This window comes from Hyla sarda, chromosome 1 (genome assembly GCF_029499605.1).
Source record: "Hyla sarda isolate aHylSar1 chromosome 1, aHylSar1.hap1, whole genome shotgun sequence".
Classification (NCBI taxonomy): Eukaryota; Metazoa; Chordata; class Amphibia; order Anura; family Hylidae; genus Hyla; species Hyla sarda.
The window spans coordinates 293,830,962-293,856,407 of record NC_079189.1 but is presented as its reverse complement, the minus strand read 5'-3'; the positions used below and the strand labels follow the sequence as shown (position 1 = coordinate 293,856,407).

Here is a 25,446-nt window from a genome sequence, read left to right as displayed (position 1 = left end):
TGCCTCCACTCTCTTCTGGCTTTTACCAGAGAGGCTAGATCTGACAACCTGGTCTCTTGTAAACAGTAAATGTCGAGAAAATCAAAGGCTGCAAATCTAGCCGTATCAGACTTAATGCTGGAACAATTAATAGATGATTTCACCGAAAACCAGTTCTAACTTAGTGTACCATTAAAGAAGTCACCGAAGAAAACACTAATACATAACTTTTATTAGATATAATCTAAAAATGGGGAAAATATGCCCCAAGACCATCAAAACAAAGCAATAGAAAAAATACACACTGTATCAAAAATATGAAGTGACAAATATGACCTCTATGCAGGTTCAAGTCAGTTCATACAAAAAACTGTGATAAGTAAAATATGAAATCCCTATCAACATCACACTCGGTTAGAAATTTAAATATCCACAACTCCTAGATAAAGGAGGGGGTATAGGTGGGGGTAGAAAAGGGGAAGGACCTAGGGAGACAATAGGCTGATTGTGGTGGTAGGCCACTACCTGTCATAACCCTGATACCCCCTGTTCTATACCTAACCCTAGGCGGAGTAGACGCCATGATAAGGGCGGCCCCGCTTCGGAACCTAGTCTATTCTGTCAACTAATCGCACTGATATAAGACAATAAGGGAAGGTGCTAACTGTCTCACTGGGGAGCCCTGTGTAGCTAAAAGGACAGGGATGGATAGCCCTACCTTTTGTATAGTAGATATTCACATTTAATGTGAGACTTCACCCTAGGGTGAAAGGAATAATAGACAGTCTCTATCAGATTGATGTTAGACTTAATATAGTATAGATGGTACTGCTTCACACCAAAATATCTGTGTCTCTTATATATACAACTATATCTCTATAGTCGAGACATACTCAATGTACTGTATATGAAGTGGCCCGCAGGGCCTAGTGGACGGCAACACAATTGGACCAGTCGTAGTACCGGAGGATACATATAAACCACAGCTTATTCACTACAATCCTTCCACAGAATGAATAATATCAAAAAAAGATACATCTTAGTTGTAGATGCACACATATAGAAAGTCACACATGAATCTGAATACAGATGAAAATGTACTTATCCGATAGGAGTTGAATAGGGATGTCCCAACGCTTTTCACACACCCCTGTTCTTCAGGGGACAATTGGGGGCTATATACATGCTCAGGAATGATGGCCGATGGAGGAGCAGTGTGGATGGTAACTGCCAGAGACAATTAATAGATGCCAGCGTCCCTAGGGTGCGCGCGCGCCGGGTCTTTGCGATTTAAAGGGCCGGTGCGCCACTGATTGGCGCATGGGTTTTAATCAGTACCTTCACCTGTGCACTTCCCTATTTATACCTCACTTCCCCTGCACTTCCTTGCCGGATCTTGTTGCCATTGTGCCATTGAAAGCGTTTCCTTGTGTGTTCCTAGCCTGTGTTCCAGACCTCCTGCTGTTGCCCCTGACTACGATCCTTGCTGCCTGCCCTGACCTTTTGCCACGTCCGACCCTGCTCTTGTCTACTCCCTTGTACAGCTCCTATCTCAGCAGTCAGAGAGGTTGAGCCGTTGCCGGTGGATACGACCTGGTTGCTACCGCCACTGCAAGACCATCCCGCTTTGCGGCGGGCTCTGGTGAAAACCAGTAGCAACTTAGAACCGGTCCACCGACACGGTCCACGCCAATCCCTCTCTGGCACAGAGGATCCAGCCTGCCGAATCGTGACAGTAGATCCGGCCATGGATCCCGCTGAGGTCCCGATGCCAGTTGTCGCTGACCTCACCACGGTGGTCGCCCAGCAGTCGCAACAGATAGCGCAACAAGGCCACCAGCTGTCTCAACTAACCGTGATGCTACAGCAGCTTCTACCACAGCTTCAGCAACCATCTCCTCCGCCAGCTCCTGCACCTCCTCCGCAGCGAGTGGCCGCATCCAGCCTCCGTTTATCTTTGCCGGACAAATTTGATGGGGACTCTAAATTTTGCCGTGGTTTTCTTTCACAATGTTCCCTGCATTTGGAGATGATGTCGGACCAATTTCCAACTGAAAGGTCAAAGGGGGCTTTCGTGGTCAGCCTTCTGTCTGGGAAAGCCCTGTCATGGGCCACACCGCTCTGGGACCGCAATGATCCTGTCACTGCCTCTGTACACTCTTTCTTCACGGAGATTCGAAGTGTCTTCGAGGAACCAGCCCGAGCCTCTTCTGCCGAGACTGCCCTGCTGGACCTGGTCCAGGGTAATTCTTCTGTTGGCGAGTACACCATCCAATTCCGTACTCTCGCCTCCGAATTGTCCTTCAAAAAAGACCTATCCAGTAACAACAAAGATGTGCTGGCCGCACGAGAAATCCCTGCTAACCTGCATGAACTTATTCATCTGGCCACCAGCATTGACATGCGTTTTTTCGAAAGGCGTCAGGAGCTCCGCCAGGATATGGACTTTGTTCGCACGAGGCGGTTTCTCTCCCCGGCTCCTCTCTCCTCTGGTCCACTGCAATCCGTTCCTGTGCCTTCCGCCGTGGAGGCTATGCAAGTTGACCGGTCTCGCTTGACACCTCAAGAGAGGACCCGCCGCCGCATGGAGAACCTTTGCCTGTACTGTGCCAGTACCGAACACTTCTTGAAGGATTGTCCTATTCGACCTCCAAAGAAGCACTCCGACTCCGCACAAAGGTGAGCCAGCTCTAGGTGTGAACTCTGCTTCTCCACGTCTTACTGTGCCTGTGCGGATTTCTTCTTCTACCTTCTCCTTCTCAGCTGTGGCCTTCTTGGATTCCGGATCTGCAGGAAATTTTATTTTGGCCTCTTTCGTCAACAGGTTCAACATCCCGGTGACCAGTCTCGCCAGACCCCTCTACATCGCCTCTGTTAATAATGAAAGATTGGACTGTACTGTGCGTTACCGCACGGAACCCCATCACGAAAAGATTGAATTTCTGGTCCTCCCTAACTGCACTTCGGAAATTCTTCTTGGACTACCTTGGCTTCAACGCCATTCCCCAACCCTCGATTGGACCACCGGGGAGATCAAGAACTGGGGTAATACTTGCCACAAGAACTGTCTTATGTCTGCTCCCAGTACTGTCAGTCAAAACCCTATGGCTCCTCCGATACCAGGTCTCCCCAAGGCCTATCTGGACTATGCTGATGTTTTTTGCAAAAAACAAGCAGAAACTTTGCCTCCTCACAGGCCTTATGACTGCCCTATTGACCTCCTCCCTGGTACTACTCCACCCCGGGGCAGAATCTATCCTCTGTCCGCTCCAGAAACACAAGCCATGTCGGAGTACATCCAAGAGAATTTAAAAAGGGGGTTTATCCGCAAGTCTTCCTCCCCTGTCGGAGCTGGATTTTTCTTCGTTTCCAAAAAAGACGGCTCCTTACGACCTTGCATTGATTACTGCGGTCTTAATAAAATCACTGTAAAAAAACGCTATCCCCTACCTCTTATCTCGGAACTCTTTGACCGCCTACGTGGCGCCAACATCTTTACCAAATTGGACTTAAGAGGTGCATATAATCTCATCCGCATCAGGGAAGGGGACGAGTGGAAGACCGCGTTTAACACCAGAGATGGACACTTTGAATATCTGGTTATGCCTTTTGGGCTTTGCAACGCCCCTGCCGTCTTCCAAGACTTTGTAAATGAAATTTTTCGTGATCTTCTATATACCTGTGTTGTGGTCTACCTGGACGATATTTTGATTTATTCTTCTAACCTAGAAGAACACCGCCGGCATGTCCGCATGGTTCTTCAGAGACTTTGGGACAATCAATTATATGCCAAAATGGAAAAATGTCTGTTTGAATGTCAATCTCTTCCCTTCCTAGGATACTTAGTCTCTGGCCAGGGACTCCAAATGGACCCGGACAAACTATCAGCCGTATTGGATTGGCCACGCCCCTCCGGACTCCGTGCTATCCAACGTTTCTTGGGGTTTGCCAATTATTACAGACAATTTATTCCACATTTTTCCACTATTGTGGCCCCAATCGTGGGCCTAACCAAGAAAAACGCCAACCCTAAGTCCTGGCCTCCTCAAGCGGAAGAGGCGTTCAATCATCTCAAAACTGCCTTTTCTTCTGCTCCCGTACTCTCCAGACCTGATCCATCTAAGCCCTTCTCACTGGAGGTAGACGCCTCCTCGGTGGGAGCTGGAGCGGTACTCCTACAGAAAAATTCTTCCGGACATGCTGTTACTTGTGGTTTCTTTTCTAGGACCTTCTCTCCGGCGGAGAAAAACTACTCCATTGGTGATCGAGAACTACTGGCCATAAAATTGGCGCTTGAGGAATGGAGGCACCTGCTGGAGGGATCCAAATACCCAATTATTATATACACTGATCACAAGAATCTCTCTTATCTTCAGTCTGCCCAATGGCTGAACCCTCGCCAGGCTAGGTGGTCGTTGTTCTTTGCCCGTTTTAACTTTGAAATTCATTTTCGCCCCGCTGACAAGAACATCAGGGCTGACGCTCTCTCTCGTTCATCGGATGCCTCTGAAATGGAAGCTTCCCCGCAACACATTATTCCTCCGGACTGTCTGATCTCCACTTCTCCAGCTTCCATCAGACAAACTCCTCCAGGGAAGACCTCTGTCTCTCCACGCCAGTGCCTCAGGATTCTCAGGTGGGGACACTCCTCACACCTCGCAGGCCATGCTGGCATAAAAAAATCCATCCAGCTCATCTCTCGTTTTTATTGGTGGCCTACCCTGGAAGCTGATGTTGCTGATTTTGTGCGGGCTTGTACAGTCTGTGCCCGGGACAAGACCCCTTGCCAGAAGCCTGCTGGTCTCCTCCATCCTCTGCCTGTTCCTGAGCGACCATGGTCTCAGATTGGTATGGACTTTATTACTGACTTACCTTTATCCCATAACAACATGGCAACATTGGGTGGTCGTTGATCGGTTCTCCAAGATGGCACATTTTATCCCTCTTCCAGGTCTTCCTTCTGCGCCTCAGTTGGCGAAACAATTTTTTATGCACATTTTTCACCTTCACGGGCTTCCTACGCATATCGTCTCGGATAGAGGCGTTCAATTTGTGTCGAAATTCTGGAGGGCCCTCTGTAATCAACTTAAAATCAAGTTAAACTTCTCGTCTTCTTATCATCCCCAATCCAATGGGCAAGTGGAAAGAATTAATCAGGTTCTTGGTGACTATTTGCGACATTTTGTTTCCTCCCGCCAGGATGACTGGGCCGATTTTCTACCATGGGCCGAATTCTCGTACAATTTCAGAGTCTCTGAGTCTTCCGCTAAATCCCCATTTTTTGTGGTGTACGGCCGTCACCCTCTTCCCCCCCTTCCCACTCTCATGCCTTCTGGTTTGCCCGCTATTGATGAGGTGACTCGGGACTTCTCCAACATCTGGAAAGAGACTCAAAAATCTCTCCTACAGGCCTCATCTCGGATGAAGAGACATGCCGATAAAAAAAGAAGAACTCCCCCTGTTTTTTCTCTCGGAGACAAAGTATGGCTCTCCGCCAAGTATGTCCGCTTTCGTGTCCCCAGTTATAAACTGGGACCACTTTATCTTGGTCCTTTTAAAATCAAATGCCAAATCAACCCTGTCTCCTACAAACTCCTTCTTCCTCCTTCTCTCCGTATTCCCAATGCTTTTCATGTCTCTCTCCTTAAACCACTCATCCTTAGCCGCTTCTCTCCCAAGGTTGTTGCTCCTACTCCTGTTTCCAGGTCCTCTGACATCTTCTCGGTGAAAGAAATTCTGGCATCCAAGATGGTCAGAGGTAAAAAAAAATTTCTTGTAGATTGGGAGAATTGCGGCCCAGAGGAGAGGTCATGGGAACCCGAGGACAACATCCTTGACAAGAACCTTATCCACAAATTCTCAGGTTCTAAAAAGAGGGGGAGACCCAAGGGGGGGGGGGTACTGTTACGCCGAGCGCTCCGCGTCCCCGCTCCTCCCCAGAGCGCTCACAGCGTTCTCCTGTTCGCAGCGCCCCGGTCAGACCTGCTGACCGGGTGCGCTGCGATAATGTCCCCAGCCGGGATGCGATTCGCGATGCGGGACGCGCCCGCTCGCGATGCGCATCCCGACCCGCTTACCAGACTCGTTCCCCGTCTGTGCTGTCCCGGCACGCGCGGCCCCGCTCCCTAGGGCGCGCGCGCGCCGGGTCTTTGCGATTTAAAGGGCCGGTGCGCCACTGATTGGCGCATGGGTTTTAATCAGTACCTTCACCTGTGCACTTCCCTATTTATACCTCACTTCCCCTGCACTTCCTTGCCGGATCTTGTTGCCATTGTGCCAGTGAAAGCGTTTCCTTGTGTGTTCCTAGCCTGTGTTCCAGACCTCCTGCTGTTGCCCCTGACTACGATCCTTGCTGCCTGCCCTGACCTTCTGCTACGTCCGACCCTGCTCTTGTCTACTCCCTTGTACCGCGCCTATCTCAGCAGTCAGAGAGGTTGAGCCATTGCCAGTGGATACGATCTGGTTGCTACCGCCGCTGCAAGACCATCCCCCTTTGCGGCGGGCTCTGGTGAAAACCAGTAGCAACTTAGAACCGGTCCACCGACACGGTCCACGCCAATCCCTCTCTGGCACAGAGGATCCACCTCCAGCCTGCCGAATCGTGAAAGGGGTGAGTGCCGCCATACAGGGTGATTGAATTAGATGGCCTCTCCCTTTATTTCTTTTCCCCCTTCTTTTTAGCCACCTCATCCACCTCATCCTCCGATTGGTCCATAATGTCCCCGTCTCTGTCCGACCCTGGTCTAACCCTGCCCTCCGAGGAAGATGCCTCGACAGGACAGGGCCCAGTTCCCCCCAGAGGCTCTCTCTCCCTAGGCACCCCGCCCCCACCCTCCAAGGAGGGGGAGGAGATGGTATCGAGGACAAGGTACCGGTTTGACAGGTCAATCAGAGGGGGGGGGCAGTCAGGCTTCCGTTTTGGACCTGGCCCGGAGTACAAGGAACAGAGGGCTCTGACCTCTTCTTTCTCCCTTTTCTTTTGCCCTTGTCTTTCTTTTTAGGCCTCTCTCTGCTCTCCTCATCCACACTTTCATAGTGGGAGGAATCGGAAGGGTCGTCCATATTGCCTTTCTCTTTATGAAGCCTCCTGATCTCCTCATCCAGCATGTTCTCCTCCAGGGTTTCAGTGGTTACAGGGCCAGCTTCAGGATAAGGGGCTGGAGCTACCCCCACCACCTGGGCACTCTCCAGCTCCCTACTCCTCCTACGATTTTCCTCCCGCCTTAGTTTGGCGGGGCCTTTTTTCCTCCTCACTAGCCCTGTTGCGCCCCCATCCCTGTCCGTACCCTCCCCAGCTGAGACAACTTCACAGCTCTCCTCAGCCTGAGCGGCCACAGCAGGGGCGAAGGCACTGGGACAACGGCTAAAAGGGTGCCCGAGGACACCACACAGGTGGCACCGGATCTGCCTGCAGGATGCGGCCAGATGACCCACCCCACCACACAAAGGGCAGACCTGCACAGTACAGGCTGCGCTAAAGTGGGTGGGACTGCCACACCTGTGACAGACCTTAGGTTGCCCCTGGTAGAAGACCTGGACCCTATCACGTCCAAGGAAGGCGGCTCACGGAATGTGGGCAACCGTACTCCCTGAAGCTTGAGTTTGACGGAAAATGTCCATGCCCCGGACCAGATCCCGTGCTCATCAAAGTTATTCTTGGGCATGTCCGTCACATCCCCATACCGTCCAAGCCAGGTCATGATGTCATAACAAGAAAGCGACTCGTTATGGGTCAAAACGGTCACTTTCTTGACAGAGTTCCGACGGAAAATCGCCTTTACGGCGAAATCCCGCCAACCGGGCTCGTTCTTCGCCACTTCGTAGGTTGACCAGAAGAGTTCAAGACCCTCTGGCCGAACGAAACTGACGTCAAACTCAGACGAACTGTAGGGGTCAATCAGGGCAAAGATGTCACTCGCCCTGAATTCCATCTGAAGGAGGAGCTCAACCACTTTAGCGCGATTTGGACACGCATCCTCGCCCCTCCAAATCAGACAGACCACATTCCTACGGTTATTGTCCTGCCCAGGTGTCGGGAGGGACCAGACCACCTCCCCATTCCGCTCTCGGAAAGCCCCCAAACCGTGCCTCTCTATCTAGAAAGACAGGTCGACCTCACCCCTTCCCTCTACCTGGATCGACCTGTCGCCCCTGCATAGAGCATCCAGGAGGCGCTGTTGCAAGTGGCCTCCAGAGCCGGACGGATACGGGGACCCCCCTGAACCCCCGGCAGTGACATTGGCATAGCTCCTAGGAGCAGTCACTACCGGGGGGGGGGGGGGACAGCCAGACCAGACGCAGACCCAGAACCACCCATACCACCATTCACACCACTACTCTCATCCTCTTTATTTTCATTCATACCACTACTACCACCAACATTCACTCCACTGACACTCCCACACACATTCCTCTCATTCACAACACTACTACACCCATCATTCTCACATCTTGCACTCTTATCATCCTGCCTAACAAATTCTGGGCTGGCTGGGACTTGTAGTGTTGCTGGTTTAATATAGGTTTTCTGTGCTGGTCTAGCTGCTGGGGTCGGCACTGATGGCTCGTCCTCCATGGCTGATGTCTCCTCCTGAGTCTGGGGCTGCGCCCCGAGCACACAGATGCAACACTCTCTGCCACCGGCGCCCGGACACTCCCCCCCCCCCTCACAGGGGAGTGCCCTGCAGTGCCGGTAGTGCCCACAGCACTCAGGGAACCGCCCCCCGAGCACACGGCGGCATAGCTTGCCTCTGGCACTTGGACACGCCCCCCGCCACCCTGGGGCGGTCTTATAGTGCCAGAGCTGTCCACCATGAGCCCATCCTTCCCCTCCCTACTGGCAGGATGGGTGGGTTTCACATCTATTGCGTCCACAGCCTTTATTGACGCCATGCTGTACCCCCCATGCTGGCTCCGTTCCACCACAGAAACGGGGTCTGGCAGTCTGGGGGCCCAGCAGCCTGAACCAGCTTTGCAGCTGGCCCAGACTGCTGGAAAGGAACAAACACATACTTCACTGATTCTTGTGTCTTTTGCTTTTTCCTCTTAACTGCCACATCTTCACAGAGATCATCACCAAAGGTGAAATTCTGGAAGTGGGCTGTGGACTCCTACATGACTATCGCCCATAGCAATCCCCCAGCCTCACTCTCCACATCATCCACCTCTCTCTCACTTGAAGGAAGAGCCACCTGGGCCGGTTCAATATAGCTGTCCTGGGTGGTCTGGGTGTCACAGGGAGCAGCCACAGGTACAGCGTCTTCCTCCACCCTCGCTTCCTCCTTTTCCTCATCACCACCATCCTCACTTTCTTCACCGCCATTACTCTCCCCATCATCCACCTCCACCTTACCTGGGGATTTCATGGCAGCAAACCGATCCTCGTTGATCAGCTTCTCCCGGAAGAGACCGCTCCCTTCAACGATTTCTGCCCTCCGCACCTCTAACTTCACAATCTTGCTTTTCAGCGCCGAGATCCTCTTCTTTAGCTCTGGACGGTTCTTTTTGGACCCCGTATTTGCCGGAACATTGGCTATTGCAGTTTTCTATCCACTCCCCGACAGCCAGGAAGAACGAGGAGTGGAGGCCCGAGACTCCATGCAGGGAGGCTCTCCCGAGGAGCCTGCCATGCTCCTGGGAAAGGCTGATGTAACACCTGCTGCTTTCTGCTTCTGGAAGTCTGGAGGAGCACACAAAGGGACACACCCGCTAGCTGCACACACTGAAAGTGGTCTGGACTGCTGTGTTCACAGGATGTGCTCTCTGCTGACACATCTGTCCATGCCAGGAACTGTCCAGAGTAGAAGAGGTTTGCTATGGGTATTTGGTCCTGCACTGTGGTCAGACAGAAAAGAATTTCAAAAATAAAAGAACTTTCTCTGTAGTATACAGCAGCTAATAAGTACTGGAAGGATTAAGATTTTTTTATATAGAAGTAATTTACAAATCTGTTTAAATTTCTGGTACCAGAGTTTTCAACCGGAGTACCCCTTTAACCCCTTAAGGACCCAGCCAATTTTCACTGTAGGACCCGGCCATTTTTTGAACATCTGACCACTTTCACTTTAAGCATTAATAACTCTGGGATGCTTTTACCTTTCATTCTGATTCCGAGATAGTTTTTTCATGACATATTCTACTTTATATTAGTGGTAACATTTTGTCGATACTTGCATCGTTTCTTGGTGAAAAATTCCAAAATTTGATGAAATTGTTTTTTTTTTACTTTGAAGCTCTCTACTGACAAGGAAAATGAATATTCCAAATAAATTATATATTGATTCACATATACAACATGTCTACTTTATGATAGCATTATAAAGTTGACATGTTTTTACTTTTGGAAGACATCAGAGGGCTTCAAAGTTCAGCAGCAATTTTCCAATTTTTCCCAAAATTTTCAAAATCTAAATTTTTCAGGGACCGGTTCTGTTTTGAAGTGGATTTGAAGGGTCTTCTTATTAGAAATACCCCACAAATGACCCCATTATAAAACTGCACCCCTCAAAGTATTCAAAATGACATTCAAAAGGTTTGTTAACCCTTTAGGTGTTTCACAGGAATAGCAGCAAATTGAAGGAGAAAATTCAAAATCTTCATTTTTTACAGTCGCATGTTCTTGTAGACCCAGTTTTTGAATTTTTACAAGAGGTAAAAGGAGAGAAATCTTCCTAAAATGTGTAACCCAATTTCTCTTGAGTAAGGAAATACCTCATATGTGTATGTCAAGTGTTCGGCGGGCGCAGTAGAGGGCTCAGAAGGGAAGGAGTGACAATGGGATTTTGGAGAGTGAGTTTTTCTGAAATGGTTTTTGTGGGGCATGTCGCATTTAGGAAGCCCCTATGGTGCCAGAACAGCAAAAAAAAAAAACACATGGCATACTATTTTGGAAACTACACCCCTCAAGGCACGTAACAAGGGGTCCAGTGAGCCTTAACACCCCACAGGTGTTTCACAACTTTTTGTTAAAGTTGGATGTGTAAATAATTTTTTTTTTTCACTAAAATGCTAGTTTTCCCCAAAATTTTAAATTTTTACACGGGATAATAGGAAAAAATGCCCCCCAAAATTTGTAACCCCATCTCTTCTGAGTATGGAAATACCCCATGTGTGGACGTCAAGTGCTCTGCTGGCGCACTACAATGCTCACAAGAGAAGGAGTCACATTTGGCTTTTGAAAAGCGAATTTTGCTGAAATGGTTTTTGGAGGGCATGTCGCATTTAGGAAGCCCCAATGGTGCCTGGAACACATCAAGGGGTACAGTGAGCCTTAAAACCTCACAGGTGTTTGACAACTTTTTGTTAAAGTTGGATGTGTAAATGAAAAAAAAAAAAAAATTTCACAAAAATGCTGATTTTCCCCAAAATTTTAAAATTTTACAAGGGGTAATAGGAGAAAATGACCCCCAAAATTTCTATCCCCATATCTGTTGAGTATGGAAATACCCCATGTGTGGATGTCAAGTGCTCTGCTGGCACACTACAATGCTCAGAACAGGAGGAGCGCCATTGATCATTTGGAGACAGAATTTGGTTGGAATAGAAGTCGGGGGCCATGTGCGTTTACAAAGCCCCCCGTGGTGCCAGAACAGTGGAACCCCCCCCCCCACATGTGACCCCATTTTGGAAATTAAACCCCTCACAGAATTTAATAAGGGGTGCAGTGAGTATTTACACCCCACTGGCGTTTGACAGATCTTTGGAAAAGTGGGCTGTGCAAATGAAACATTACATTTTTCATTTTCATGGACCACTGTTCCAAAAATCTGTCAGACATGTGTGGGGCGTAAATGCTCATTGTACCCCTTATTACATTACGTGAGGGGTGTAGTTTCCAAAATGGGTCACATGTGGGGGGGGGGGTACATTGTTCTGGCACTATGGGGGCTTTGTAAGCACACGTGGCCTTCAATTCCGGACAAATTTTCTCTTCAAAATCCCAATGGTGCTCCTTCTCTTCTGAGCATTGTAGTGCGCCAGCAGAGCACTTTACTTCCACATTTGGGGTATGTTCTTACTCAGAAGAAATGGGGTTACAAATTTTGGGGGGCTTTTTTCTTATTTTTCTGTGTGATAATGAAAAATATAGGGTAACACCAGCATTTTTGTGAAATTTTTTTTTTCATTTTTCCATCCAACTTTGAAGAATTTTCATTAAACACCTGTGGGGTGTTCAGGCTCACTATACCCCATGTTACGTTCCGTGAGGGCGTAGTTTCCAAAATGGGGTCACATGTGGGTATTTCTTTTTTTGCGTTTATGGCAGAACCGCTGTAAAATCAACAATTTAGGCTTCAAATGTACATGGTGCGCTCTCACTCCTGAGCCATGTTGTGCGCCCGCAGAGCATTTTACGCCCACATCTGGGGTATTTCCGTACTCAGGAGATATTGTGTTACAAATTTTGGGGGTCTTGCTTTCCTTTGAACACATGTGAAAATAAAAAGTATGGGGCAACACCAGCATGTCAGTGTAAAATTCCGAGTACGGAAATACCCCATATGTGGCCCTAAACTGTTTCCTTGAAATGCGACAGGGCTCCGAAGTGAGAGAGAGCCATGCGTATTTGAGGACTAAATTAGGGGTTGCATAGGGGTGGACATAAGGGTATTCTACGCCAGTGATTCCCAAACAGGGTGCCACCAGCTGTTGCCAAACTCCCAGCATGCCTGGACAGTCATTGGCTGTCCGTAAATGCTGGGAGTTGTTGTTTTGCAACAGCTGGAGGCTCCGTTTTGGAATCACTGCTGTACAATAAGTTTTTCATTTTTATTGGGGGGACAGTGTAAGGGGGTGTATATGTAATGTTTTTCCCTTTATTATGTGTTAGTGTAGTGTAGTGTTTTTAGGGTACATTCGCACTGGCAGAGGTTTACAGTGAGCTTCCCGCTAGAAATTTGAACTGCGGTGTAAAATTTGCCGCAGCTCATACTTGAAGCAGGAAACTTACTGTAAACCTGCCCGTGTGAATTTACCCTGTACGTTCAAATGGGGGGACAAACCTCCAGCTGTTTCAAAACTACAACTCCCAGCATGCACTGACAGACCATGCATGCTGGGAGTTGTAGTTTTGCCACAGCTGGAGGCACACTGGTTGGAAAACCTTCAATTAGGTTCTGTTTCCTAACTCAGTATTTTCCAACCAGTGTGCCTATAGCTGTTGCAAAACTACAACTCCCAGCATGTACTGATGCTGAGAGATGTAGTTATGCAATAGCTGGAGGGCTACAGTTAGAGACCAGTGCACAGTGATCTCCAAACTGTGGACCTCCAGATGTTGCAAAACTACAAATCCCAGCATACACAGACAGCAAACTGCTGTGTGGGCATGCTAGGAGTTGTAGTTTTGCAAGATCTGGAGGACAGTATAGATATCACTGTGCAGTGGTCTCTAAATTGTAGACTTCCAGCTGTTGCAAAACTGCAAGTCCCAGCATGCCCAAACAGCTGTCTGGGCATGCTGGGAGTTGTAGTTTTGCAACATCTGGAGGGCTACAGTCTCAGACTGTAGCCCTCTAGATGTTGCTAGGCAACTTACCGGCTTCCGTCGGATCCAGGGAGCCGTCCTCTTCTGCCGCACGACATAGCCGCCCGCGCCAATCACCGCAGCCGATCCCATCCCGCAGCCTCCCCCGACGGGTAAGTGGATCTTCGGCGTTTGGTCCCCTTCGGTTACCGATTCTGCCCCGCCTATTGTGGGTGGGCAGAACGGGGAAAACGAAAGTTAACCCCCCCCCCCCGATCTGCTATTGGTGGTCACGTCTAGACCACCAATAGCAGGGATAGGAGGGGTGGTATCCTATCCCTTCAGGGGGATCGTAGGTGTCTTAGACAACTGCGATCCCCCTTATATTCCGGGTCACCATAGACCCGTATGACCCGGAATCGGCACAAATCGCAAGTGTGAATTCACTTGCGATTTGCGCGGATCGCCGACATGGGGAGGTCTCATGACCCCCCTGGGCATTTGCGCGGGGTGCCTGCTGATCGATATCCGAAATTCCCACGGGCGTACAGGTACGCCCTGGGTCCTTAAGACCCTGGTACACAGGGCGTATCCCTATGCCCTGGGTCCTGTACGGGTTAAGACTATGTTCCTACTTTCAGCCATTTTTAACCCCATTTTGGACAGTATTTTACCAAGTAGTGATGTTACTATGGAGTGGTAACCTGAAGGCAGTAAAAAAACTGCCACAGAGTAAAAAGTTTTGTGGCATTTCCAGAAAAATGAATAAGCACTAGAAAAAAATCCCCAAAAATGCCAGTGGCAGTTCTTCTCTCTTTTTTTTTCAGGTGGAAAATCTAGCTTTAGGGCTTCCATCACAAGTATCTGTTGGCATCCCGCTGAGAACCGGATGCCAACATATTCTGTAATGGAGAACATCCAATGCCATTTTAATGGCCTGAACAGAATCATCTATTGACGCAGTAGGGGCCATACACACTATTTTAACTGGACTGCAGTAGTCTGCTAAAAATAGTGGTATACAGCCCATAGTGGGTCACTAGGTGATTCCATTTGAGCCACTGAAATAAATGGTGTCCACTGCTCACCAATATAGTATGCGGCGACATCCCGTTCTCTGTAGGATGGTCACAAATACCGGTGATGGAAGCCCTAAACCCTGTATGAACCACACCTAATAAAATCAATAAAAATACATAAAGGTGCAAAACCCACAGCACATGAGTCCAGCCTGAAAGTGCCGTAGCCTCATCTGCTTCTAGCAGCCATTAAATCATTTGCCCTTTTTCAAGTGTATAAAACATATATCTGGGAAATCAAAAGAAAAACTCAGTGTGAACACAGCCTTCAGCAGATGATTTTTGTGTGTGTCACTTGTACTCCGCCTGTGGGTTTCCTGCCAGGCATAGTGCCATGTGAACCCAGCTTTGAAGGTTCGCCACTTCAGGACAGGAACCACTGCTGTACTGCGCTATGCAATAACTGGTACTATATAAGCAACAAGTGAGGAAGACCCTGCTGATACATGCTCCACACTGTACACTCACTGTACATATCATATCTAGCTTTTTTATATTCCACACTGTACCCTCACATATTATTAGGATATCTAGTTATTTTATACTCAACACTTTTCCCCTTACATATTATTATTATATCTAGTTATTTTATACTCCACACTCTACCCTCACATATTATTATATCAAGTTATTTTATACTCCACACTGTACCCTCACATATCATATCTAGCTATTTTACACTCCACACTGTACCCTCACATATTACTATGATATCAAGTTATTTTATACTCCACACTGTACCCTCACATATTATGATATCAAGTTATTTTATACTCCACACTGTACCCTCACATATTATGCTATCTAGTTATTTTATACTTCACACTGTACCCTCACATATTATTATGATATCTAGTTATTTTATACTCCACACTGTACCCTCACATATTATTATATCTAGTTGTTTTATACTCCACATTGTACCCTCACATATTATGATATCTAGTTGTTTTATACTCCACACTGTACCCTCACATATTATTATGATATCTAGTTATTTTATACTCCACACTGTACCCTCACATATTATGATATCAAGTTATTTTATACTCCACACTGTACCCTGACATATTATTATGATATCTAGTTATTTTATACTCCACACTGTACCCTCACATATTATGATATCTAGTTATTTTATACTCCACACTGTACCCTCACATATTATTAGGATATCTAGTTATTTTATACTCCACACTGTACCCTCACATATTATTATGATATCTAGTTGTTTTATACTCCACACTGTACCCTCACATATTACTATGATATCAAGTTATTTTATACTTCACACTGTACCCTCACATATTATGATATCAAGTTATTTTATACTCCACACTGTACCCTCACATATTATGCTATCTAGTTATTTTATACTTCACACTGTACCCTCACATATTATTATGATATCTAGTTATTTTATACTCCACACTGTACCCTCACATATTATTATATCTAGTTGTTTTATACTCCACACTGTACCCTCACATATTATGATATCTAGTTGTTTTATACTCCACACTGTACCCTCACATATTATTATGATATCTAGTTATTTTATACTCCACACTGTACCCTCACATATTATGATATCAAGTTATTTTATACTCCACACTGTACCCTCACATATTATGCTATCTAGTTATTTTATACTTCACACTGTACCCTCACATATTATTATGATATCTAGTTATTTTATACTCCACACTGTACCCTCACATATTATTATATCTAGTTGTTTTATACTCCACATTGTACCCTCACATATTATGATATCTAGTTGTTTTATACTCCACACTGTACCCTCACATATTATTATGATATCTAGTTATTTTATACTCCACACTGTACCCTCACATATTATGATATCAAGTTATTTTATACTCCACACTGTACCCTGACATATTATTATGATATCTAGTTATTTTATACTCCACACTGTACCCTCACATATTATGATATCAAGTTATTTTATACTCCACACTGTACCCTCACATATTATTAGGATATCTAGTTATTTTATACTCCACACTGTACCCTCACATATTATTATGATATCTAGTTGTTTTATACTCCACACTGTACCCTCACATATTATATCTAGTTATTTTATACTCCACACTGTACCCTCACATATTATGATATCTAGTTATTTTATACTCCACACTGTACCCTCACATATTATGATATCTAGTTATTTTATACTCCACACTGTACCCTCACATATTATGATATCTAGTTATTTTATACTCCACACTGTACCCTCACATATTATTATGATATCTAGTTATTTTATACTCCACACTGTACCCTCACATATTATGATATCTAGTTATTTTATACTCCACACTGTACCCTCACATATTATGATATCTAGTTATTTTATACTCCACACTGTACCCTCACATATTATTAGGATATCTAGTTATTTTATACTCCACACTGTACCCTCACATATTATTATGATATCTAGTTGTTTTATACTCCACACTGTACCCTCACATATTATATCTAGTTATTTTATACTCCACACTGTACCCTCACATATTATTATGATATCTAGTTATTTTATACTCCACACTGTACCCTCACATATTATGATATCTAGTTATTTTATACTCCACACTGTACCCTCACATATTATGATATCTAGTTATTTTATACTCCACACTGTACCCTCACATATTATTAGGATATCTAGTTATTTTATACTCCACACTGTACCCTCACATATTATTATGATATCTAGTTGTTTTATACTCCACACTGTACCCTCACATATTATATCTAGTTATTTTATACTCCACACTGTACCCTCACATATTATGATATCTAGTTATTTTATACTCCACACTGTACCCTCACATATTATGATATTTAGTTGTTTTATACTCCAAACTGTACCCTCACATATTATATCAAGTTATTTTATACTCCACACTGTACCCTCACATATTATGATATCAAGTTATTTTATACTCCACACTGTACCCTGACATATTATTATGATATCTAGTTATTTTATACTCCACACTGTACCCTCACATATTATGATATCTAGTTATTTTATACTCCACACTGTACCCTCACATATTATTAGGATATCTAGTTATTTTATACTCCACACTGTACCCTCACATATTATTATGATATCTAGTTGTTTTATACTCCACACTGTACCCTCACATATTATATCTAGTTATTTTATACTCCACACTGTACCCTCACATATTATGATATCAAGTTATTTTATACTCCACACTGTACCCTGACATATTATTATGATATCTAGTTATTTTATACTCCACACTGTACCCTCACATATTATGATATCTAGTTATTTTATACTCCACACTGTACCCTCACATATTATGATATCTAGTTATTTTATACTCCACACTGTACCCTCACATATTATGATATCTAGTTATTTTATACTCCACACTGTACCCTCACATATTATGATATTTAGTTGTTTTATACTCCAAACTGTACCCTCACATATTATATCAAGTTATTTTATACTCCACACTGTACCCTCACATATTATGATATCAAGTTGTTTTATACTCCACACTGTACCCTCACATATTATTATGATATCTAGTTGTTTTATACTCCACACTCTACCCTCACATATTATGATATCAAGTTATGTTATACTCCACACTGTACCCTCACATATTATGATATCTAGTTGTTTTATACTCCACACTGTACCCTCACATATTATGATATCAAGTTATGTTATACTCCACACTTTTCCCCTTACATATTATTATTGTTATATCTAGTTATTTTATACTCCACACTGTACCCTCACATATTATTATGATATCAAGTTATTTTATACTCCACACTGTACCCTCACATATTATTATGATATCTAGTTGTTTTATACTCCACACTGTACCCTCACATATTATTATGATATCTAGTTACTTTATACTCCACACTGTACCCTCACATATTATTATGATATCTAGTTATTTTATACTCCACACTGTACCCTCACATATTATTATGATATCTAGTTATTTTATACTCCACACTGTACCCTCACATATTATTATGATATCCAGTTATTTTATACTCCACACTGTACCCTCACATATTATTAGGATATCTAGTTATTTTATACTCCACACTGTACCCTCACATATTATTATGATATCAAGTTATTTTATACTCCACACTGTACCCTCACATATTATTAGGATATCTAGTTATTTTATACTCCACACTGTACCCTCACATATTATTATGATATCAAGTTATTTTATACTCCACACTGTACCCTCACATATTATTATGATATCTAGTTATTTTATACTCCACACTGTACCCTCACATATTATTATGATATCTAGTTGTTTTATACTCCACACTGTACCCTCACATATTATATCTAGTTATTTTATACTCCACACTGTACCCTCACATATTATGATATCTAGTTATTTTATACTCCACACTGTACCCTCACATATTATGATATCTAGTTGTTTTATACTCCAAACTGTACCCTCACATATTATGATATCAAGTTATTTTATACTCCACACTGTAACCTCACATATTATGATATCAAGTTGTTTTATACTCCACACTGTACCCTCACATATTATTATGATATCTAGTTGTTTTATACTCCACACTGTACCCTCACATATTATTATATCTAGTTGTTTTATACTCCACACTGTACCCTCACATATTATGATATCAAGTTATGTTATATTCCACACTTTTCCCCTTACATATTATTATTATATCTAGTTATTTTATACTCCACACTGTACCCTCACATATTATTAGGATATCTAGTTATTTTATACTCCACACTGTACCCTCACATATTATTATGATATCAAGTTATTTTACACTCCACACTGTACCCTCACATATTATGATATCCAGTTATTTTATACTCCACACTGTTTATACTCCTCACATATTATTAGGATATCTAGTTATTTTATACTACACACTGTACCCTCACATATTATTATTATATCTAGTTATTTTATACTCCACACTGTACCCTCACATATTATTATGATATCCTGTTATTTTATACTCCACACTGTACCCTCACATATTATTAGGATATCTAGTTATTTTATACTCCACACTGTACCCTCACATATTATTATGATATCAAGTTATTTTATACTCCACACTGTACCCTCACATATTATGATATCCAGTTATTTTATACTCCACACTGTACCCTCACATATTATTAGGATATCTAGTTATTTTATACTCCACACTGTACCCTCACAAATTATTATGATATCTAGTTATTTTATACTCCACACTGTACCCTCACATATTATGATATCCAGGTATTTTATACTCCACACTGTACCCTCACATATTATTAGGATATCTAGTTATTTTATACTCCACACTGTACCCTCACATATTATGATATCCAGTTATTTTATACTCCACACTGTACCCTCACATATTATTAGGATATCTAGTTATTTTATACTCCACACTGTACCCTCACAAATTATTATGATATCCAGTTATTTTATACTCCACACTGTACCCTCACATATTATGATATCTAGTTATTTTATACTCCACACTGTACCCTCACATATTATTATGATATCTAGTTATTTTATACTCCACACTGTACCCTCACATATAATGATATCTAGTTATTTTATACTCCACACTGTACCCTAACATATCATATCTAGCTATTTTATACTCCGCACTGTACCCTAACATATCATATCTAGCTATTTTATACTCCACACTGTACCCTCACATATTATGATAGCTAGTTATTTTATACTCCACACTATAACCTCACATATTATGATATCTAGTTATTTTATACTCCACACTGTACCCTCACATATTATGATATCTACTTATTTTCTACTCCACACTGTACCCTCACATATTATATCTAGCTATTTTATACTCCACACTGTACCCTCACATATTATTATGATATCTAGTTATTTTATACTCCACACTGTACCCTCACATATAATGATATCTAGTTATTTTATACCCCACACTGTACCCTAACATATCATATCTAGCTATTTTATACTCCGCACTGTACCCTAACATATCATATCTAGCTATTTTATACTCCACACTGTACCCTCACATATTATGATAGCTAGTTATTTTATACTCCACACTGTAACCTCACATATTATGATATCTAGTTATTTTATACTCCACACTGTACCCTCACATATTATGATATCTACTTATTTTCTACTCCACACTGTACCCTCACATATTATATCTAGCTATTTTATACTCCACACTGTACCCTCACATATTATTATGATATCTAGTTATTTTATACTCCACACTGTACCCTCACATATAATGATATCTAGTTATTTTATACTCCACACTGTACCCTAACATATCATATCTAGCTATTTTATACTCCGCACTGTACCCTAACATATCATATCTAGCTATTTTATACTCCACACTGTACCCTCACATATTATGATAGCTAGTTATTTTATACTCCACACTGTAACCTCACATATTATGATATCTAGTTATTTTATACTCCACACTGTACCCTCACATATTATGATATCTACTTATTTTCTACTCCACACTGTACCCTCACATATTATGATATCTAGCTATTTTATACTCCACACTGTACCCTCACATATTATTATGATAGCTAGTTATTTTATACTCCACACTGTACCCTCACATATAATGATATCTAGTTATTTTATACTCCACACTGTACCCTAACATATCATACCTAGCTATTTTATACTCCGCACTGTACCCTAACATATCATATCTAGCTATTTTATACTCCACACTGTACCCTCACATATTATGATAGCTAGTTATTTTATACTCCACACTGTACCCTCACATATTATGATATCTAATTATTTTATACTCCACACTGTACCCTCACATATTATGATATCTACTTATTTTCTACTCCACACTGTACCCTCACATATTATGATATCTAGCTATTTTATACTCCACACTGTACCCTCACATATTATTATGATAGCTAGTTATTTTATACTCCACACTGTACCCTCACATATAATGATATCTAGTTATTTTATACTCCACACTGTACCCTAACATATCATACCTAGCTATTTTATACTCCGCACTGTACCCTAACATATCATATCTAGCTATTTTATACTCCACACTGTACCCTCACATATTATGATAGCTAGTTATTTTATACTCCACACTGTACCCTCACATATTATGATATCTACTTATTTTCTACTCCACACTGTACCCTCACATATTATATCTAGCTATTTTATACTCCACACTGTACCCTCACATATTATTATGATATCTAGTTATTTTATACTCCACACTGTACCCTCACATATTATTATGATATCTAGTTATTTTATACTCCACACTGTACCCTCACATATCATTATGATATCTAGTTATTTTATACTCCACACTGTATGATAACATTATTATCACAAAGTTATTTTCTATGTAAGGTTAATGTGCCTGTCAGCTTTGTCTACACCTGTGCCCGCAGTAATTCGTGCGTGAAACTTGCTCGCACGACTTTCCTATAGAGCTCGGTAGTTGTCACACAGTCCCTTATGTATGCTATGCGTAGTGATATGCAGTATCCCTCACACAGCAGCGCGAACGGTCATTTGCACTCAGTTGGCCATTTTTAAACTCCTCCGCTGACTAGCGCGACGTTCACTTACAGACTGTCCCTATCTTTCCGTGTTGGCAGACGCTCCCATTAAAGGTTAGTCCTCCTGTACACTCTATCATATCGAGGTTGGAAGTTTGCCGACTCTCCCTGGATTGTGGCCAATCAGGTACCCCCTCACGTGGTGGCTCCGCCTTCCGCTCGGATCCCAAGTTTCATCTCCGAGAAAAAAAGCAGCGGAGACAGTGGGGGTAAGAGTGGGGGTACACCGGGGGGCACACGGGGGCCTGGCAGAGCGGGAGGGTCACAGGTGCCGTATTACTTACTGCTAGAGGGGGTGATATCAGGGACCAGCTGGGGCATGACACAGTGTTGGTGGGGGAGGGGTGCTGATAAGGATGACGTGGTTGGGGTAAGAGCTTAGGGGTACCTGGAGAGGGCATAGTTCGTGGGTACAGGTGATGATTAGGGCGACATGACATGGTCGAGGAGTCCAGGCCTGCCGGGGATAGGCAGAGCGGTGACACAGGTTATAGGGTGGGGTTGGGGTACGATGGGTATAGAGTTCGGGGAAGGAGTAGGCTAAGCCTAGGGCAGCACAAGTGCCTGGGTATAGTAAGAAGCGACGGTACTGCCAACACTCTGCCACCTCTAAGTGGGCTGGTGAAGGGAGACTGGCAGGTCCATGTGGGCATCTCAGCTTTTCTAGAATATTTAGTGGAAGCCTATGGACTTCTCATCTGGGCCCTGTCTGAGCAGGAGGTGCCACCCGTGCCTGGTGCCTAATACTTTGCCTATTTGGTGGACATTATATTGTAGAAGAAATCCCTCCAAATCCTAGGAAATGAGAACCACAATACAAACATGACTGCTACAGGCCAAGGCCTATGGGGACTATGTTTATTCAGTGGCCAATATTCCATATCCCTAGCCCAAATCACATGCTGTATAATATTCCATATCCCTAGCCCAAATCACATGCTGTATAATATTCCATATCCCTAGCCCAAATCACATGCTGTATAATATTCCATATCCCTAGCCCAAATCACATGCTGTATAATATTCCATATCCCTAGCCCAAATCACATGCTGTATAATATTCCATATCCCTAGCCCAAATCACATGCTGTATAATATTCCATATCCCTAGCCCAAATCACATGCTGTATAATATTCCATATCCCTAGCCCAAATCACATGCTGTATAATATTCCATATCCCTAGCCCAAATCACATGCTGTATAATATTCCATATCCCTAGCCCAAATCACATGCTGTATAATATTCCATATCCCTAGCCCAAATCACATGCTGTATAATATTCCATATCCCTAGCCCAAATCACATGCTGTATAATATTCCATATCCCTAGCCCAAATCACATGCTGTATACTGCAGGAACTGACAATCAGCTGAGTTGGATTGTTGTGGAAGTGTAAATTGGTCACAAAAAGAGAGATTTAGGGTTTACAAGTAATAATAATAAATATTTGGAGTTCAGTAATAACACATATTGGAGAAGTGTAAGTGATAATAAACACATGTACATATATGTAGGGGTTGGGAAGGTTCCTTTCTCTGACCTCTGGGGTGAAGCACTGTCCCTTGGTAGGAGATGTTGAGCTGCACATTTGCTATGATGGTTGCGCTGCGGTTGTATTATTGAGCACTGCATGGAAACACACTCCAAGTGCTACTTTTCTAGTGTCTGAGACTTGAATGTCTACCATTGATTTGGCCTCGTGTCCAAAACAAACCTCCCTTTGTGCCAGAATGGAGCATTGACCCTGTATACTGGCACACTTTGGGGAGTGTCCCCTCCCCTCCTCCTTGGAAACATCCAGTAGCTACAGGAAGGGGGGATTCCAGCTGCTGTATTAACCCATTGAATGACATGTCTGGATCCATTTGTTGCACAGAACAATGCTGGGGAACTGACTAGTTAGTTTGGCCTCAGGCAAGGTACACCATGCTGGCTGTTTACAAGTATTCCTGGAAACAAGAACTTTTAATGGTTGGGGGGAAGGGGAGAGCAGGGGGCTGCTTCTGGAATGCTTACAGTTCCCTTAGTTCACACTGTAATACATCAAATATTTTTGATCTATTAAATGGGAAAACCAATATAGTAAGAACTAAAAAAAAGTGGTATTGTTACAATAGGGAGTTGATTCGTAGAGGGCGCTGCTTGTCTTGTCTTAAAGTTTATCTTCTGTTTTCTGCTTTGTACATTATTATGTTATGGTTTACTGTATCAGTTAGGAAGTTGTACAAATCATGTTGTGTATGGCCTACTGCACTACTCGCCTCCATCATACAGATGCTGCGGCATACAGTCAGTTAATCCAGTCTATCTGCTTAGATAATTAAGAGCTAATGTCCATGGGTGAGGAGGGGGTTGTGCAGCCCCTCCTTCCATTAATTCTCTCCCCCCCCCCCCCCCCCAGGCCTCCCACCCAGTCTCCAGTTGGTGTATTTGTTTAATCTCTGAACACCCAGTGTGTGATCCCTCTTCTATGCACATACTTAACGTCTGGATCTACTCGGCTGGTTAGTGGAGCCACTAGGGGTACAAGGAGCAGGGTGTATATGGGTAGATGTTTATTTTTTAAGGGGGGGGGGGGGGTGTTTGTTGGAGTATAATATTATATATGTTACTCACTGTTCGGTTTTGGGAGGGAGGGGGCGCTTGTTACAGAAGTGTGCTTTTTCTGTCTGACCAGCTAGACCTTGTGCTTTGATAGTGACTAATATTTAACCTTTTTTTGGCACAGAAACATAGAAGTAGCGGTGACATTAATAGAGCACACTTGCTGCAGGCGGTTTACACTGTATAGTTATGTCAGCTTTTTTTGGCCTTTTTGTAGGAAATGCATTGAGCCCACTCCCAACAGGATGGGGGAGGGGAGTTTTTCCCTTTAATTTCCTCCAGTTTAATAGAATTTTCCCCCTTGTATATGTTGAAGTCTTTGGTTTGTTTTCCTGACAGTCTAGGTGCAAGCTTTCTGTAAGAGTTGTGCAAAGTTCTGTATAACTTTTTTTTGTACTTGTGTGGTTTTCTGTGAATGTTTCATATCAGTGTAAGTACAATCTTATATATAGCACAACACTTTTCTTCCCTTTTTACTGTTCAGAAAAAGTATATAATGAAGTTGCACACTGAAATTATTATGACTGTTTTTGAATTGTTTAGTAAAAATATTAGGCATTATAAGAATTATTATTTTTTTTTA

The 25,446-nt window shown here is 43.4% G+C and overlaps 2 protein-coding genes across 15 annotated transcripts in view; one reads left to right on the top strand and one right to left on the bottom strand.

The window, feature by feature from the left end:
* LOC130267700 (uncharacterized) overlaps positions 1-25,446 on the bottom strand; it is a 309,666-nt gene that overhangs the window by 74,015 nt on the left and 210,205 nt on the right. The gene's annotated exons all lie outside the window — the stretch shown is intronic.
* ARID3A (AT-rich interaction domain 3A) overlaps positions 22,171-25,446 on the top strand; it is a 60,213-nt gene continuing 56,937 nt past the window's right edge. For 2 of the 3 annotated variants that reach the window (XM_056517745.1, XM_056517760.1), the window contains exon 1: positions 22,171-22,309. The gene's annotated coding sequence lies outside the window, so the exon portion shown is untranslated. The other variant, XM_056517754.1, reaches the window with a different exon arrangement.